Source organism: Armigeres subalbatus, chromosome 1, assembly GCF_024139115.2.
Source record: "Armigeres subalbatus isolate Guangzhou_Male chromosome 1, GZ_Asu_2, whole genome shotgun sequence".
NCBI classification, from domain to species: domain Eukaryota; kingdom Metazoa; phylum Arthropoda; class Insecta; order Diptera; family Culicidae; genus Armigeres; species Armigeres subalbatus.
The window spans coordinates 286993606-287011927 of NC_085139.1; positions in this window are offsets into that span (position 1 = coordinate 286993606).

Below are 18322 nucleotides of genomic sequence, written 5' to 3' on the forward strand. Positions count from 1 at the left end.
CTGAGCCTCTTGGAAGGAGGCTCTGAGCCTCTTGGAAGGAGGCTTCCTGAGCCTCTTGGAAGGAGGCCTGAGCCTCTTGGAAGGAGGCTCTGAGCCTCTTGGAAGGAGGCTTCTGAGCCTCTTGGAAGGAGGCTCTGAGCCTCTTGGAAGGAGGCCTGAGCCTCTTGGAAGGAGGCTTCTGAGCCTCTTGGAAGGAGGCCTGAGCCTCTTGGAAGGAGGCTTCTGAGCCTCTTGGAAGGAGGCCTGAGCCTCTTGGAAGGAGGCTTCCTGAGCCTCTTGGAAGGAGGCTTCTGAGCCTCTTGGAAGGAGGCCTGAGCCTCTTGGAAGGAGGCTTCTGAGCCTCTTGGAAGGAGGCTTCTGAGCCTCTTGGAAGGAGGCTTCTGAGCCTCTTGGAAGGAGGCTTCTGAGCCTCTTGGAAGGAGGCCTGAGCCTCTTGGAAGGAGGCTTCTGAGCCTCTTGGAAGGAGGCTTCTGAGCCTCTTGGAAGGAGGCTTGAGCCTCTTGGAAGGAGGCTTCTGAGCCTCTTGGAAGGAGGCTTCTGAGCCTCTTGGAAGGAGGCTTCTGAGCCTCTTGGAAGGAGGCTCTGAGCCTCTTGGAAGGAGGCTTCTGAGCCTCTTGGAAGGAGGCCTGAGCCTCTTGGAAGGAGGCTTCCTGAGGCCTCTGGAAGGAGGCCTGAGCCTCTTGGAAGGAGGCTTCTGAGCCTCTTGGAAGGAGGCTCTGAGCCTCTTGGAAGGAGGCTTCTGAGCCTCTTGGAAGGAGGCCTGAGCCTCTTGGAAGGAGGCCTGAGCCTCTTGGAAGGAGGCCTGAGCCTCTTGGAAGGAGGCCTGAGCCTCTTGGAAGGAGGCTTGAGCCTCTTGGAAGGAGGCCTGAGCCTCTTGGAAGGAGGCTTCTGAGCCTCTTGGAAGGAGGCTTCTGAGCCTCTTGAAGGAGGCTTCTGAGCCTCTTGGAAGGAGGCTTCTGAGCCTCTTGAAGGAGGCTTCTGAGGCCCTCTTGGAAGGAGGCCTGAGCCTCTTGGAAGGAGGCTTCTGAGCCTCTTGGAAGGAGGCCTTGAGCCTCTTGGAAGGAGGCTTCTGAGCCTCTTGGAAGGAGGCTTGAGCCTCTTGGAAGGAGGCCTGAGCCTCTTGGAAGGAGGCTTCTGAGCCTCTTGGAAGGAGGCTTCTGAGCCTCTTGAAGGAGGCTTCTGAGCCTCTTGGAAGGAGGCTTCTGAGCCTCTTGGAAGGAGGCTTGAGCCTCTTGGAAGGAGGCTTCTGAGCCTCTTGGAAGGAGGCTCTGAGCCTCTTGAAAGGAGGCTTCTGAGCCTCTTGGAAGGAGGCTTCTGAGCCTCTTGAAAGGAGGCTTCTGAGCCTCTTGAAAGGAGGCCTGAGGCCTCTTGAAAGGAGGCTTCTGAGCCTCTTGAAAGGAGGCTTCCTGAGCCTCTTGAAAGGAGGCTTGAGCCTCTTGGAAGGAGGCCTGAGCCTCTTGGAAGGAGGCTTCTGAGCCTCTTGGAAGGAGGCTTCTGAGCCTCTTGGAAGGAGGCTTCTGAGCCTCTTGGAAGGAGGCTCTGAGCCTCTTGGAAGGAGGCTTCTGAGCCTCTTGGAAGGAGGCTTCTGAGCTCTTGGAAGGAGGCTTCCTGAGCCTCTTGGAAGGAGGCTTCTGAGCCTCTTGGAAGGAGGCTTCTGAGCCTCTTGGAAGGAGGCTCTGAGCCTCTTGAAGGAGGCTTCCTGAGCCTCTTGGAAGGAGGCTTCCGAGCCTCTTGAAGGAGGCTTCCAGGCCTCTTGAAGGAGGCTGAGCCTCTTGGAAGGAGGCTTCTGAGCCTCTTGAAAGGAGGCCTGAGCCTCTTGAAAGGAGGCCTGAGCTCTTGGAAAGGAGGCTTCTGAGCCTCTTGAAAGGAGGCTTCTGAGCCTCTTGAAAGGAGGCCTGAGCCTCTTGAAAGGAGGCTTCTGAGCCTCTTGAAAGGAGGCTTCTGAGCCTCTTGAAAGGAGGCCTGAGCCTCTTGAAAGGAGGCTCGAGCCTCTTGAAAGGAGGCTTCTGAGCTCTTGAAAGGAGGCCTGAGGCCTCTTGAAAGGAGGCTTCTGAGCCTCTTGAAAGGAGGCCTGAGCCTCTTGAAAGGAGGCCTGAGCCTCTTGAAAGGAGGCTTCCTGAGCCTCTTGAAAGGAGGCCTGAGCCTCTTGAAAGGAGGCCTGAGCCTCTTGAAAGGAGGCTTCCTGAGCCTCTTGAAAGGAGGCTTCTGAGCCTCTTGAAAGGAGGCTTCTGAGCCTCTTGAAAGGAGGCCTGAGCCTCTTGAAAGGAGGCTTCTGAGCCTCTTGAAAGGAGGCTCTGAGCCTCTTGAAAGGAGGCTTCCTGAGCCTCTTGAAAGGAGGCCTGAGCCTCTTGAAAGGAGGCTTGAGCCTCTTGAAAGGAGGCTTCTGAGCCTCTTGAAAGGAGGCTTCTGAGCCTCTTGGAAAGGAGGCTTGAGCTCTTGAAAGGAGGCTCTGAGCCTCTTGAAAGGAGGCTTCTGAGCCTCTTGAAAGGAGGCTCTGAGCCTCTTGAAAGGAGGCTCTGAGCCTCTTGAAAGGAGGCCTGAGCCTCTTGAAAGGAGGCTTCTGAGCCTCTTGAAAGGAGGCTTCTGAGCCTCTTGAAAGGAGGCCTGAGCCTCTTGAAAGGAGGCCTGAGCCTCTTGAAAGGAGGCTCTGAGGCCTCTTGAAAGGAGGCTTCTGAGCCTCTTGAAAGGAGGCCTGAGCCTCTTGAAAGGAGGCCTGAGCCTCTTGAAAGGAGGCTTCTGAGCCTCTTGAAAGGAGGCCTTCCTGAGCCTCTTGAAAGGAGGCTTCCTGAGCCTCTTGAAAGGAGGCTTCTGAGCCTCTTGAAAGGAGGCTTCCTGAGCTCTCTGAAAGGAGGCTTCCTGAGCCTCTTGAAAGGAGGCTCCTGAGCCTCTTGAAAGGAGGCTTCCTGAGCCTCTTGAAAGGAGGCTCTGAGCTCTTTGAAAGGAGGCTTCTGAGCCTCTTGAAAGGAGGCCTGAGCCCTCTTGAAAGGAGGCTTCTGAGCCTCTTGAAAGGAGGCTTCTGAGCCTTGAAAGGAGGCTTCTGAGCCTCTTGAAAGGAGGCTTCCTGAGCCTCTTGAAAGGAGGCTTCTGAGCCTCTTGAAAGGAGGCTCTGAGCTCTCTTGAAAGGAGGCCTGAGCCTCTTGAAAGGGAGGCTTCTGAGCCTCTTGAAAGGAGGCTTCTGAGCCTCTTGAAAGGAGGCTTCTGAGCCTCTTGAAAGGAGGCTTCTGAGCCTCTTGGAAAGGAGGCCTGAGCCTCTTGAAAGGAGGCTTCTGAGCCTCTTGAAAGGAGGCTTCTGAGCCTCTTGAAAGGAGGCTTCCTGAGCCTCTTGAAAGGAGGCTGAGCCTCTTGAAAGGAGGCTTCCTGAGCCTCTTGAAAGGAGGCTTCCTGAGCTCTTGAAAGGAGGCTCTGAGCTCTTGAAAGGAGGCTTCTGAGCCTCTTGGAAAGGAGGCTCCTGAGCCTCTTGAAAGGAGGCTTCTGAGCCTTCTTGAAAGGAGGCCCTGAGCTCTTGAAAGGAGGCTCCTGAGCCTCTTGAAAGGAGGCCTGAGCCTCTTGAAAGGAGGCTCCTGAGCCTCTTGAAAGGAGGCCTGAGCCTCTTGAAAGGAGGCTCTGAGCCTCTTGAAAGGAGGCTTCTGAGCCTCTTGAAAGGAGGCTTCTGAGGCCTCTGAAAGGAGGCTTCTGAGCCTCTTGAAAGGGAGGCTTCTGAGCCTCTTGAAAGGAGGCTCCTGAGCCTCTTGAAAGGAGGCTTCTGAGCCTCTTGAAAGGAGGCCTGAGCCTCTTGAAAGGAGGCTTCCTGAGCCTCTTGAAAGGAGGCTTCTGAGCCTCTTGAAAGGAGGCTTCTGAGCCTCTTGAAAGGAGGCTCTGAGCCTCTTGAAAGGAGGCTCTGAGCCTCTTGAAAGGAGGCTTCTGAGCTCTCTTGAAAGGAGGCTTCTGAGCCTCTTGAAAGGAGGCTTCTGAGCCTCTTGAAAGGAGGCTTCTGAGCCTCTTGAAAGGAGGCTTCTGAGCCTCTTGAAAGGAGGCTCTGAGCCTCTTGAAAGGAGGCTTCTGAGCCTCTTGAAAGGGAGGCTTCTGAGCCTCTTGAAAGGAGGCTCTGAGCTCTCTTGAAAGGAGGCTTCCTGAGCCTCTTGAAAGGAGGCTTGAGCCTCTTGAAAGGGAGGCTCTGAGCCTCTTGAAAGGAGGCTCTGAGCCTCTTGAAAGGAGGCTTCTGAGCCTCTTGAAAGGAGGCCTGAGCCTCTTGAAAGGAGGCCTGAGCCTCTTGAAAGGAGGCTTCTGAGCCTCTTGAAAGGAGGCCTGAGCCTCTTGAAAGGAGGCTTCTGAGCTCTTGAAAGGAGGCTTCTGAGCCTCTTGAAAGGAGGCTTCCTGAGCCTCTTGAAAGGAGGCTCTGAGCCTCTTGAAAGGAGGCTTCTGAGCCTCTTGAAAGGAGGCTTCCTGAGCCTCTTGAAAGGGAGGCTTCTGAGCCTCTTGAAAGGAGGCTTCTGAGCCTCTTGAAAGGAGGCTTCTGAGCCTCTTGAAAGGAGGCCTGAGCCTCTTGAAAGGAGGCTTCCTGAGCCTCTTGAAAGGAGGCTCTGAGCCTCTTGAAAGGAGGCTCTGAGCCTCTTGAAAGGAGGCTTCTGAGCCTCTTGAAAGGAGGCTTCTGAGCCTCTTGAAAGGGAGGCTTCTGAGCTCTTGAAAGGAGGCTTCTGAGCCTCTTGAAAGGAGGCTCTGAGCCTCTTGAAAGGAGGCTCTGAGCCTCTTGAAAGGAGGCTTCTGAGCCTCTTGAAAGGAGGCTTCTGAGCTCTTGAAAGGAGGCCTGAGCCTCTTGAAAGGAGGCTTCTGAGCCTTCTTGAAAGGAGGCCCTGAGCCTCTTGAAAGGAGGCTCCTGAGCCTCTTGAAAGGAGGCCCTGAGCTCTTGAAAGGAGGCTCCTGAGCCTCTTGAAAGGAGGCCCTGAGCCTCTTGAAAGGAGGCTTCCGAGCCTCTTGAAAGGAGGCTTCCGAGCCTCTTGAAAGGAGGCTTCCGAGCCTCTTGAAAGGAGGCTTCCGAGCCTCTTGAAAGGAGGCTTCCGAGCCTCTTGAAAGGAGGCTTCCGAGCCGAAACAAGTTTTCTGCAAAGATGCTGGGTCATTTGGCCGAAGGCCATTAGGCCGAATGAGAAGTGGGGAGTGAGTAGTGAGTAGTGCGAAGGGAGGAAGAAGTAAAACGGAGAAAGAAAGAAGGGAGTAGGAAGCAGAAACAAGAAATAAGGAAGAAGAGAAAAGGGAGAAGGAGGAAGAAAGAAAAAAGATCAGAGATGGAAGAATAATTAAGGAATAAGAATCAAGGAAGAAGGAAAAAGAATAAAGATGGAAGCAGGAAGAAGAAAAGCGAAGAAAGAAGAAAAAAGAAGGTAGAAGAAAGAGCAAAAAAGAAAAAAGGAAGATGAAAGAGAGAAAAGAAAGATATAAGAAGAAACAATGAAGACGAGAGAAGGAAGAAACAAGAAATAAGATGGAAGTAAGAAGAAAAAGGAAAGAAGAATGAATAGGGAAGAAGAAGGAAAAAGAATGAAGAAGGATGAAGAACGAAGAAGGAAGAAGTACGAAAGAATAAAGAAGGAAATGGAAAGAAGGAAGAAGGAAAACAAAGGAAGAAGAAAGAAGGAAAAGGAAAAAGGAAGAAGAAATAAGGAAAAAGAGAGAAGAAAGAAAGAAGAAGGAAAAAGGAAAAAAGAATAAAGAAGAAAGAAATGGGAAGAACGAAGAAAAATAAAGGAAGAAGGAAAGAATGATAAAGGAAGAAGGTAGAAGGTAGATGGAAGAAGGAAGAAGATCATAATCGTTCGACGACGACAGAAAATTGTTCAGTTCAATCAAAGTTAATTGCCTATTTCCGGGGATTAAACCACCCGACTTTGACGTTAATTTACAATGTTATGAAAACTCATATGTGAATATGTACGTTAAGGCTCCCCCAGACCGAAGCGATTCCATCGCCGTGACGGCGACAACTAGTCGCCGCGATTCTATCGTTGGGTCGCTGCAAGCAATGTTCTATTTACGCTTCCATACCAACGGCGACAGAATCGCTGTCGCCAAGCGATAGAATTGGTCGCGACTGTCGCGTCGCGTGTGTTTGGGGGAACCTTTATGTGGAAGATATTGATTTGGAAAATGTATTGGAGGTAGGTTGCGGATGCCGACGGAGGTCCTTCGTAGCTTAGTTTTTTTTTCCTTGTTGGGTATTTTAATCACTGCGACCATTTGTTGATATTGTGATATCGTATATCGTAGCTTAGTTGGTTAAAGCACCAGTCTAGCGTACTGTAGGGTCATGGGTTCGAGTCCCATCGAAGGGAAAGTGGTTACCTCCAATACATTTTCCAAATCAATATCTTCCACATAATGTACATATTCGTTTGAGTTTTCATAACATTGTAAAAAAAAGAAAATTGTTGTCCATAAAAGTTTCTCAAGCGCTCGTCAGAGGGAGACGCTGCAAAAATTCGTTCGTATTCGCGTGGAAATCGTCTATTGCGTTTCAGTGGCAAATCATCTAATGGCCCATGTTGGCATCAGTAGCAGTAAAATGATTTTTTTCGTGAGGTCTTAGTTTTGAAGCTGTTAGCGACTTGAAAGGAGCATTATCGAAAATAAATCGGTTCTTTCAGAGCGACTATTCCATACTGTTTCAAGAAGAATTTTCTTCATAGTGCAAACCACATCCACAACTGCATGATGACTGGAGTTCACTCGCTACGATTGTATCAGTAACGATTCCATCAGCGTGAATAAACATTTTCAATATTTCTGAATTGACACTCTATGTAGCCCTACGTCCAACTGGCGGTCGTGTCTCGGATACAAACATGTAGTTTTTCTGCACTTGTAGAATGACGCGTTGCCAGATTAATCTTAAGACAGTTTAAGACTGAGCGACAAGTGACCAATTTCCGGAAATACCAGGAAGGAAGACAATTCCGCCAAAAACGTATGAATGTTTATCAGTGTACTTGTTTTACATAATCATGAGGTTTGTCATGTTACAACATGGGTTTTGAAGCCTATCAACAAGTGGTCAATTCTTCCGGAAAAGAGGTACACCTCGGAATTTATCCGATCATTCCACACAACTTGACCACGGTTTTTTTTTAAACAAGTGGGAAATTGCTATCGATTCCAGAGATCCGTTTCAAAATCTGTGAGGATCCGTGAAGGTTCGGCTGAGCAAAATTGAAGTCTTGATATTGAAGTTTTTTTATGAATAACGTTTGCTGCCATGATCGCATATTTGTAACAGTCGCATTTTTGTTCATTTTGTTTTGTCCTAATGTTAAAACAAAGTTTTAAAATTTTCTTATAAAAGTTATTTGGATTATGGTAAAAAATATGTCAAATCCCATGTGAAGCACCACAAATTTATCACAATTCAGAAAAACTTTTCATTTTAATCCTCAACCACTATTTAAGAATTAATTAAACGGCTTCCTGGATAAAGAAACCCGCATAACAAAAATGAAATGAGTTTATAATTAATGGCCAATCTACGTGATGCAAGCAGCCGTAGTGGCAGCGTGCGATGCCACAGGTTGGTTGAGCCTTACAGCCACCGAGCCGCCGTGTTTGTCCATTTATCGTAAAGAATGGGAGCATTGCACAGATCGCGTCCCCTCCCAGCATTGCACTGTACCGTACCGGTGTGGTGGGTACCGACGACATGCGCCTGTTGGGATAGCCGTGTGCGGCCTGCGAAAAATGCACCTCAAACACTTCCACTTTAATTAATAACTTAACTCAATTTCGCTCCGAGGAAACGGGCTCATTTTTCAACTTTATTCTACAAAATCTACTGCCAGCTCAGGTATTTACCCTCGTTGCGTTTAAGCAGAACGAAGGCAGTGAGAGGCTGGGCGTCGCATTCCTATTTCTCACATGCGCGCCCAACAACCGGCGGCCGTCCCGGAGCAGAAAGGCAGTTATTTATTCTTAAGTTGGAAATTAGTCGAATGCCTTATCTGAACCGTGCTTCGCGGGTGGTGGTGGGTGTTGGACAAACATGAAAAGTGTGCAAATAATAATTGGATTAATTAGTTTTGGCTGCATTCATATTTTTTCCGCCACTCATTGGCGTTGGTTAAGGTGAATATATTTATCCATACATCGTATGCCGTGGCAGCCATTACTTTCCTCGATATTTGATCGACCCATTTTGTTTTGGGTTTTTGATCAAGAGCCCCGTATCTCAATAATAAGCTCCACATTCAGAATCAGAATGTTCAGAATGCTTAGATCATCTTCGCAACCTTCTCACAAGCATGTTCGACGTGGATACAGAAATTGTGCCGATGGTAATCATTACTCGCCAATGTTTCAATTCACTCTCTTATCTGATAGTTTGATTATCTCCTCTATAAAGTATGAATGCCGTCCCTGCATTCTCAACGTTTGTGCTGATTGCGTCAACCGTTAATATCTCTTTCCTCATAATCCAAACTTACATCCAAACTTGCTGTACTTACATTTTGAAACTTACTTAAATTTACTTACTGTTGAACTTACATTTTGAAAGCCTGTTAAAAAGGAACATTCAATGAGCTCGCCAACAGTACGCAGCAGGCATATATGCCGGGAAGATGTTGGATCTCTAGAAAAGTAAGCATCTACTTATTATTCCTGTATTACTTGTCTTGACGACTATTTCCGGAAAATATTTCGAAATTTCCGAGGGAAATGTTCCAGATGGACAGCAAACGTTCGTTTGTTGCTTAATCGCCTTTCACGCTATTTTCCAGCAAGTTCCGCTTTTTGAAGTAAGATGAGTCAAAGTATTGCAAGTTGCACATGGTTCTACATTCCACTGTGAATGTTCATTTCAATGCACAAATCCGTTACCGACTTGAGTGCTAGTTGTGCTCTCAAAGTCTAATATCGTCAAACAATTTCATATCCTACCATAGCGTCGTCTTGAACTGCATGACATCAACTATCTTGGAATCGCCCAACGGCTATGTATATGTAGTTGGGCATTGATTATAATCAAATATTCAAACATTAAGCAAACATTGGGCTGCAGCGCAGCAACATTAGAACAACCTTGCCCTCCTGGAGAATGTGGCACAGCCAACCGTCTTCTGGTCGTGGCCTACAAAAGCGTATGCCGCCACAGCCTGATTGAGGTTTAATTGCATTTCCATTCGCCCGAGCTCTCTGTCAGGAAAGTGTCGGATCGACTGTCAGCCGCGTGTGCAGCTATGATTCCGAAAGCACTGCCTGGCGGTTTTGACGGATTAATTGTGATATCGCTTTTCCCACAATATGTATAGCAGCTACATTGCGAGTAATCAACCTTACTACAATGTATTCGGAGCCGTTTGGTAGTTAGGGGATGTTTGTCAGTAGTACTTGAAGCGTATGTTTAATTGCTTAGTTGTTGCATTTTAGTACTACCGTCTTCGGGGGTGATAATGGGTTCATAGAATGCTTGTGGAATAGATTTAATGTACCTGAGGACAAGAAAAATGAATTAAAGGAGACCTTTTTGAAAGATTTTGTTATACGACCTCCAGACTGTCGGTGAGGGCGCTGACCCATTGTTACCCCCTAACGACGGTACTTTATTTAGAGGATAGGGACTAGTTTAATTCATTAGTATAGAACGAAGAACAGCAGTCTTCAAAAGACCGCTTTTCCCTACACTTCGGATGGAAAACGGGTTTCGGGTCCCAGGCGCTCTTGAAGTGCCGCCCGCGTCAAAGCCACACACCGAGATATTGTAGCAGCAGCATCGCAGCTGAGCAATCAATACGCCTTGCCCGGCACCTTACTGCACAGCAAATACGTCCAGATTGTGGTACTTTGGTAGGTACACTACACCTTGCGAGAGAGCGATGCAAATTTGCAAACAGTCAGTGTGTCTAATTAATCATACTTGTGTCAATATGGGGCGAAGTTGAGAGTTGGGTGATTCGAAGCACGCCATGATGGCATTGAAGAAGGACATGATAACGATTGAGTTTCAGCTTCAGGCGGCAATAGAGGTCCTTCCGGAAGATAGGGGTCATTCTGCAAACCGTTAATAATAGTTTTCAGAAATATGGGCTATTAGCTCAGACAGATTTTGGTATCAATCGATCGACGAACTCTTCAAAATGTTGTTCAACTATTAAAAACAATGGATTTAAGGCGCATTGCAAGCACAAACATCATTATCGTGCTATTTACGGGCTGCGCTGTAATCCTCAATTCAATCAAGACTTCACGGAGAGCAGCAACTACCACAAGATGACGCCGGTTTCAGCGGTTCTAGCGAAAAGGAATCATCGATTGGCCGTCGCCAACTGCAAAAATCATCAAGTGGGAATCTCCGGCAACAGCAGCACTCAAGAGAAATTTCCACGCAATGTTCGGAACAGAGTTTGGTTATATGTACCTACTGTTAGATTAGAAAGGCGCCTTGTAAAAAGAAAATCCGTTCTTTTCAGGAACATTGAGAAGAAAGGGTTGATTGCGAAAATGTCGTCGGTTACGGTTCCGCGACATCGGAGGCGATGCTGAAAATGTATTAAGGTTCCCCCAAACACACGCGATGCGACAGTCGCGACGCGATTCTATCGCTTGGCGACAGCGATTTTGTCGTCGATGGTATGGAAGCGTAAATAGAACATTGCCTGCAGCGATCCAACGATAGAATCGCGGCGACTAATTGTCGCCGTCGCGGCGATGACATCGCTTAGGTCGGAGGGAGCCTTTAAAAATGGTGGCGGAAAATCATCGATTGGCTGTCGAACAGCAGCAGCAGTCAAGTTATATGTGTTTTCACTATACGCATACACATTCGGATCTGAGATGAGATCCGCCAACTGGCTTCTTATTTTTCTTCTTTTTTCTACGTACTTTGCCCAAGAAGGTACGTAGCTGTAGGGTCTACGAAAAATGTTATCACGCTTTGAAAATTGATTGTTCAAACCATAGTAAGAAATCAATGTTTCTGCCAGCACTACCAGACAACCTATGGTTGTCAGAGGGAAAAACCCATGTTGTCGGAATTTTCACTTTGTGGAATGATTCCAAATAAGTTCCATTAGTTCCAAAGCACTATAAAATCAATAATGACTCCGCCCCACGAAAACCCTTCGGTTGCTGCTTTGTTTGAACGTGTGTGAAGTTGTTCGAACAACCATTTGACAGTTGGCGGCTCGGTTGGAAAAATTTAAAACGGTTTGATTTTGGTTTGAGTTGTCGGGGGCGGAGTCAAAGTTCGCCGAACATGTTTGAGCATTTGTAGTGAAGTTGTACAAACCCTCATATATTTTTTGATGGTTGGTGCTCAAGTTGGCGCGTCGGTCGTTCGTTACTTACTTTTTTGGATCGCAAACTGTTACTTACTTTTTTGGATCGCCTGTTTCTCCTCTTTATTACGTATGACACGACAAATTAAGTACGTAAACTACTTTTTACACTTTATCACCACTTGATTATCACCACAAAGAGCAAATTTATGCAATATTTGCTCTATATTTCACTAAATAAAATCGGGACTGTTCGTTTTCTTTAACAGCAGCACACTTCGGAATAGAGCGAGTGAATGTGTTTGTGAGCATATTAAACACACGCTAAAAAGATACCACGCACAATTCTATGTGATTTGATGTTAGCAAAAATACGAACAAAATATCCGGCGGTGGCATTTATAAAAACCCTGATTAATCCACCTAGCGGTAATGGTGCCTTTCTCGTGCATTATAAAAATAGTATTTTGGCCATTACTCTTGAGCCCATAGTCCGATCTGCCCAATTTTCAGTAGGAAGCAATGGTAGAGTATCTTGCGTTGAATGCAATTTCTTCCAAACTTCCACCTGACACAGTTCCTGTCAGGCCACGGCTGCTTCAGGAAGTATTTACATCGGTTTGGGCATGCTGCTTCGCCATTTTTCCCGCAGTGTGAGAACATCGAGGAGACGGTGGAGCACGTGATTTTTGAATGCCCCAAGTTTGAGGCTGTTCGAAGGGAAATACATGGTTTAAACCAAGAGAACGTGATAGAAAAAATGTGCCGAGAGGAAAGCACGTGGAATGCAGTCAACAGGGTAGCTACACGGATTTTATCCGAGTTGCAGAAGAAATGGCGTATCGACCAAAGAGCATCGGTATCGGGAGAACTTCCTTCGTCGGGGAACTCTCCGTCGGCGTAGGCTAGATCCGCCGCCGGGGACTAGACCGAGTAGTTCGCGATGAAATACAACCAGTTACGGGTCGTCAGGGCACCAGTGAACCGGACGCCCTGCTCCCCGGAATCGCTGGACTGACCTTGGCACTCGGCTGGTTGGCGTCGGTATCGGAAGAACCTCCTTCGCCGGGGCTCTGTTAGATTCCCCGTTGGCACGAGGCCGAGTAGATTGTGAAGAATGAGCTGCTAAAGTCGCCGAGACACCAGTCACTTCAAGGTGAAGGCTGGGTACACCGGCGATAGTATGAAGGAGTGGTGCTGAACAGCACAACAGGCCGACTTTTCCGAAGTAAAGCATATTGGTAGTACCGGAGAAGTTTAGGCATAGACATGAATAGGATGGAAAGATGGAAAATTCGAATGGTAGAATCCATGAAGTAGACAGTTATCTTGCGGTCCGAGGGGAAGCAAGGTATCAAAACAAGTAAAGAAGGTTTTTTCCCTCAGTCGAGGGTTTTTCCTCCCACCACGTTGGAAGCAAATTTCCATAGAAGCAAGATTACCTAATTGTGGAAGGTAACTTAGCCGGCGCGATCCCCAGAGCCCAATCCCCTTAGCAGGCCGCAAGGGGAGATGGGGAATTTTTCCAAGCAGTTTTGCGAGGAAGTGCAGACGAAAGTGTCATAACTCAACAAAAAAAAAAAACCCTGATTAATCCACCTAGCGGTGATGATGCCTTTCTCGCTTGTTCAAAATGGTTGATAAACATATATGAAAAGTCTAAAATAACAATTGGTGAATAAGGGTCGAAAATCTCGTGAATAAAGATAGATAAATAAAGATAGATTGAATTGAAAATTCACATTTGTTTATACACATTGTTATAATTGCTGCTGGATGCAATTTGTTGCAAGCAAATCGGATGAGGTTAAGTGCCCGGAAAATGTGAGGTTGTGCAATTGCACAAATAGAGTTTCAGACATATGGGTCTTCTGAAAAAGCTCGTATCGTATGCTTTGTATACGAGAAAAGCAAAAAAACGGTGGTGAGAAAAAAACAAATGTTTCCAGTTGTCAAGCTTTCGAGTGCTTTCCGTTTTGAAGCCAGAATCCAGCTTAGACTTCTATCATCCAATCAATAAGTAAGCTTTTTTGAAATTGTTGTTTTGTACAATATGATTCTTCATATTGATAAAAATTTAGTTGAACTTTCCCGTCAAAAATTGTGTTTCGTTTCATTGTTTCAGTCGATTCTTTGGCTTATTTAAGGTCAACTTTCCCAAAGAAAATATAGGTTCTTTGAAGCCTCTAACTATTAAATGGAAAACAAAACCCGAAAACGTGTGCACTTGTGAACCGGCCTGAAAAAAATTCACTCGATGTTCGTTCAAAATCGGGCCAATCTTAAAAACAGCACTTTTTCGATTTTTGTTTTAAATTTAAAAAATACTTAAAGGCGTTTAAAAATGTAGGTTAATTGGGAATGTTGACCTTAAATAAGCCAAAAAATCGATTAAGCGAATAAAAATTTTTGACGTGAAAGGTCAATTTTTGCTGATAAGCAGTTCCGTTTTTGTCATTATCATTCAAATACTTTTCAACAAGATTTATGAATTTGATCCGACTTTTAAAAAAATCTGAAGAGAATTCTACTGGGGTTGCTTTTCTTTATATGGAAAGCATTTCGCAGTTATTGGTATGAATGCATGGTTAAAATTGATTATTTTAATTTCTAAACTGATCCAAAATTATTTATCAGATCACTCTTTACAAGTAATCTATCCAAGTACAAAATCTAATAGATTACGCGTGACCGAAATCAGCATTCTTGAGCTCATATTGTGCAATACTTTATATCGTAATGATAAAATACCTGATATATAGCTTGCCTTCGTGCAATTTGTTATGGATTGTAGCAAGGATGTTTTCGATCATTTAGTAATATAGGTTCGATAATTTAGTAGTTTGTCAATAACTCATTCCAGAGGTTGAATTACAAACGTGATATGTGGAGGACTTCTAGAGCGAAGGTTTTTACAACTCTGCCTAATTGTTGTTTCTATTGCACTAATAACAAAGTAATAGCGCTAGTTGCAGTAACTTATTATACAGACTGATCGAAATTTTGTTATCATTTAGTATTAGTAACTAGTGCTTTAACTCTGTTATTAGTTGAATTAAAACAACAAACTATTAGGGAGAGCTGTAGAAAAATATTCGCACTAGAACTCCACTGTAACACGTTTTGATTTTTAACCTCTGGAATAAGTAATTGTAGTTTGTCAATGATCGAACTAAGACTATTAAATTACCTAAAACATACTTGGATTATAGAAAAGTTTGGATATTTTTCTTCTGACTTCCAAAAATAGAAAATTTTCTCCAAATCCTTCCAAAACTTAGTTTCTCCTACATAATCCGAGTGCTTTGCAAACGAAATGAATATCCTATGGAAAATACCACGCGAATAAGGTTTATATAGCCATTTAAATGCGAGTGTTCGGAATATGAGTCATTTTCGGGACTTGAGTCAAAACGGTTTATATTTTTCAACATCAGATTATACGCCACCGAACCAAAGCACAGCACCCGGTGCGTTACCGCACGTATGCACAAGCAGCCGATGTCTTGATGCAGTGAAATAGTTATTTATTGCATATCGCGTAACCTCTTGTTCTTCGAACACTCTTCTCCCAGAAAACGAAGATATCTCAGTGGTAACGTGATAGGCTCTCAATCGGAGGGTTTATGTTCGATCCTCGTGCTAGCTATCTTTTTTTTCAAAACTCATATTTTCTAGGAGTGTGGTATGATATTACGCATTGCAAGAAAAATTTTGAATACTAGAAAATTCAAAGCGCCTCCAATAATTTTTTTTGTATTTAATATCTTCCATGCTAATAATCTATGGAACCTAATGCTGTGTATTGTTTATATTTATATTCATGACATTTCTATAATTGAATCCATCTGATTATTCGGGGTATTTGAAAGAATTCAGTATTTGGGGTATTGAAACTTTAGATGAAGAAGGAAACATAAATGAAACATAAATGCATAAATTGAGAATCAATATGTACTCAACAGTTTTCTTTAATGATTGTAGTAATAATCAAACTTTCCCACCGGTAGTAATCAAACTTTCCCACCGAGTTTCAATATAGAGAGTAAACATAAGTGGAAAATTATATTCGATTGCTTCACAATGCACAAAGAAAAAATGCCTTAGTGAATAGAAAAGACATAATTATTCAATAAAATCAGAAACTTGCGAGTTTATGGGGCAGCAGACTCTATATCCAATGAATTAGGACCGGGGATTTCCCTCTGCGCGTTATTAACGCGGACCTATCAAAATGTTTCTCTTTTTCCGTAATACTCATGAACCAATTTCCCCAAATCTCATTTGCTCGGATCAACATTCAACCCAGCTGAGCTAAAAATAGAACATTGCCGCACGCAATGCGATGTGTGTTGGTGATGCTTCCTTCGGCAATATTCATCCGACGGCAAGAGACTGAAGCGAATGCGCATGCGTCCCGCGTCTTCCCGCACACCAGCTGCGCTCCCATATGCTGATTGAACGCCACAAAGAATGATGCATGCATATGCGTACAAATAGAACAGAAGCACGGCTTGCCGCTGATGCTACGATTGTTAAGCCGACCGATCCACAGTGGCGGAAACCCAGACAAAACCTAAAACAAATAGTTCTTTCTTGAAGCTGATATTATTTTAATTTTGTACATTTAGTCAAGGATAATTCATCAATTTGTTAATTGTAGTTGGTAAATTAAATTTTTGGTGGCCTGGTTCAAGTTGATGCTGTAAAGTATCTCCTAAACATATATGCATGGAAAAATTAAATTTGACTAAATTTTTTATCGGGAAAGATTCGGAAAGAACTGATATCATGCATTGAAATATATATTTTGTCTACTTAACAGTGGTTAGTTTGGCGAATTGCGCCTTGCTGCACCAAAGCGGAAAATTTACTGTTTCAAGGTTAGAATTGAGACGCTACTGTGGCTGCAGATCTTAAGTCATGGGCTTCCGTAAGTCTTTGGATAGCATAGCATATGGCGGACAACTATTTAAATTTCAAAATGAATTCAGCGATACAAATTTACTGTTGCGGAATTTCACGCGCACTCGTAGGTTTAGTCGAGCATTTGTATGGGGGACCACCACTGCGCGAGGCACATTGCCATTCCTCCTTTAGAGTGCATTCGTACGGGAGAGCGTTGAACGTGTTGAACAAAGCACGATGCTTTTTGAAATTGCTACATGAGGATTATTTACAGGCTGTTATATAGGGTATTTGTGCTTTTCTTAGCGCTTGATAGCAAAAAGACATAAGAAAAGTTATGTCTAAAGTTTAGCAGAGAAGAGGATTTTTAATTACTGAACGGATTTCCTATCGAAAAAAGTTTACTGTTAGTAATTTCCATTGGGCACCCGTAACCTGAGGGGTTCTTATTGATATTTCACATTATTATACACATATGTTTATTTAAGTTTGGATGAAATTATGTTATTATACCAATACAATTTTGCATTGATTTCCTCGCATCATAGTGAATCTACTTTTATCTCCAATAAATGAACAGCGTATCCAAGCGGTTTCAATAGTTTATCTATTAGAGCATCATTACTGGGTGCGAGTGTTTTGATCACCCTCGCTGCTCTGTCATTTTAGTTTAGTCACTCTTTTTCGCACCAGTCGCTATTTTCGGTTAACATTTTGGTGGCTGCGTTCCATACCGGTGACGTTTAATAGTTCATCAAATAGCAGCGCTGTTATCGCGCTACCAAATTTGATCACCTGTCAGCTGCGCTACTATTTTAGCAGCGCGTTTAGTAGCGACCGGTAAAGTGTGAAATAATGATACTGCGCTGCAAAACGGCTTATACTCACCACGGCATCTTGTTCTAAGTTAATGTATTGAAACTGTATATTTTAATAACCAACGAGAAAAATTAATATTTTCTTTTCTCATTCCATTAATAGGCTAGATGTACCAGTTGTGGCTATAGCACCAGTTGTCGCACTAGTGCTTTATATGCCAAATGGCCAATCAAATCACCGCAAACCAAGTTCATATCGATGAAGCATATTCATATGACACGATAACACCTTTGATTTCCTCCAAAACAAGCAAAGCAAAATTGTAAAAATTGATTTTAGCTTAATTTTGACGTCCTTTGCACCAGTTATCGCACTAGTGGTCCCAATTTGGACAGTCCCATAAGAAAACAATGGGATTTGCCAAATAAGGAACCAAAATAAGGAATAGTGCCATAACTGGTGCATGCGTTCTATTATGGATTAATCAATTTTAAGGATAATAACAAATTTTATTGTGGTTTTCACAGCTGTTCTAAGGAGCAGGAAGTAAAACCTTTCGCTTGATATATAAAGTCCACCCACACGCCTTTTAGATATTTTTTAAAAAATAGTTGTTCTTAGGTATGGCGACAATTGGTACACCCACCCTACTTCCAGTATAGGAAACAATACCCTAGAAGGATGAGTTCTGTTGCTTATAGAGGCAATGAATATGTGCCCAATTCGATGATTTATATTTTTACGTATCTTCCCACATGTTATGTGTATCGATGGTACAGTGGTGTAGTAACCGCTTCCCGTTCTAGAGGTCACGAGTTCGAATCCAGAGCTAGGCATTTTGCTTTTTTTTTAACGTTAAAACAGTTTTTGGCCATAACTACGAAACGCAAAGTTCGATCGATCTAATTTTAAATAGGAACCAATGGGACTGCATTCCGCGTCGAATGCAACTTGTTGCGAGCAAATCGGGTAATGCTAAATGCCCAAAACATTTTTGTTTACATACACACACATAACCGACATCACCTCAATTCGTCGAGCTGAGTCGATTGGTATATAGCACTATGGGTCTCCGAGCCTTCTATAAAAAGTTTGGTTTTGGAGCAGTTCTATAGCCTTTCCGTATACTTAGTATACGAGAAAGGCAAAACACACACACACACACACACACACACACACACACACACACACACACAGACATCACCTCACTTCGTCGAGCTGAGTCGATCGGTATATAACACTATGGGTCTCCGGGCCTTCTATAAAAAGTTTGTTTTTGGAGCGATCATATAGCCTTTACCGTATACTTAGTATACGAGAAAGGCAAAAAGTGTTAGAATACAAATGATGTTTACGCAGACC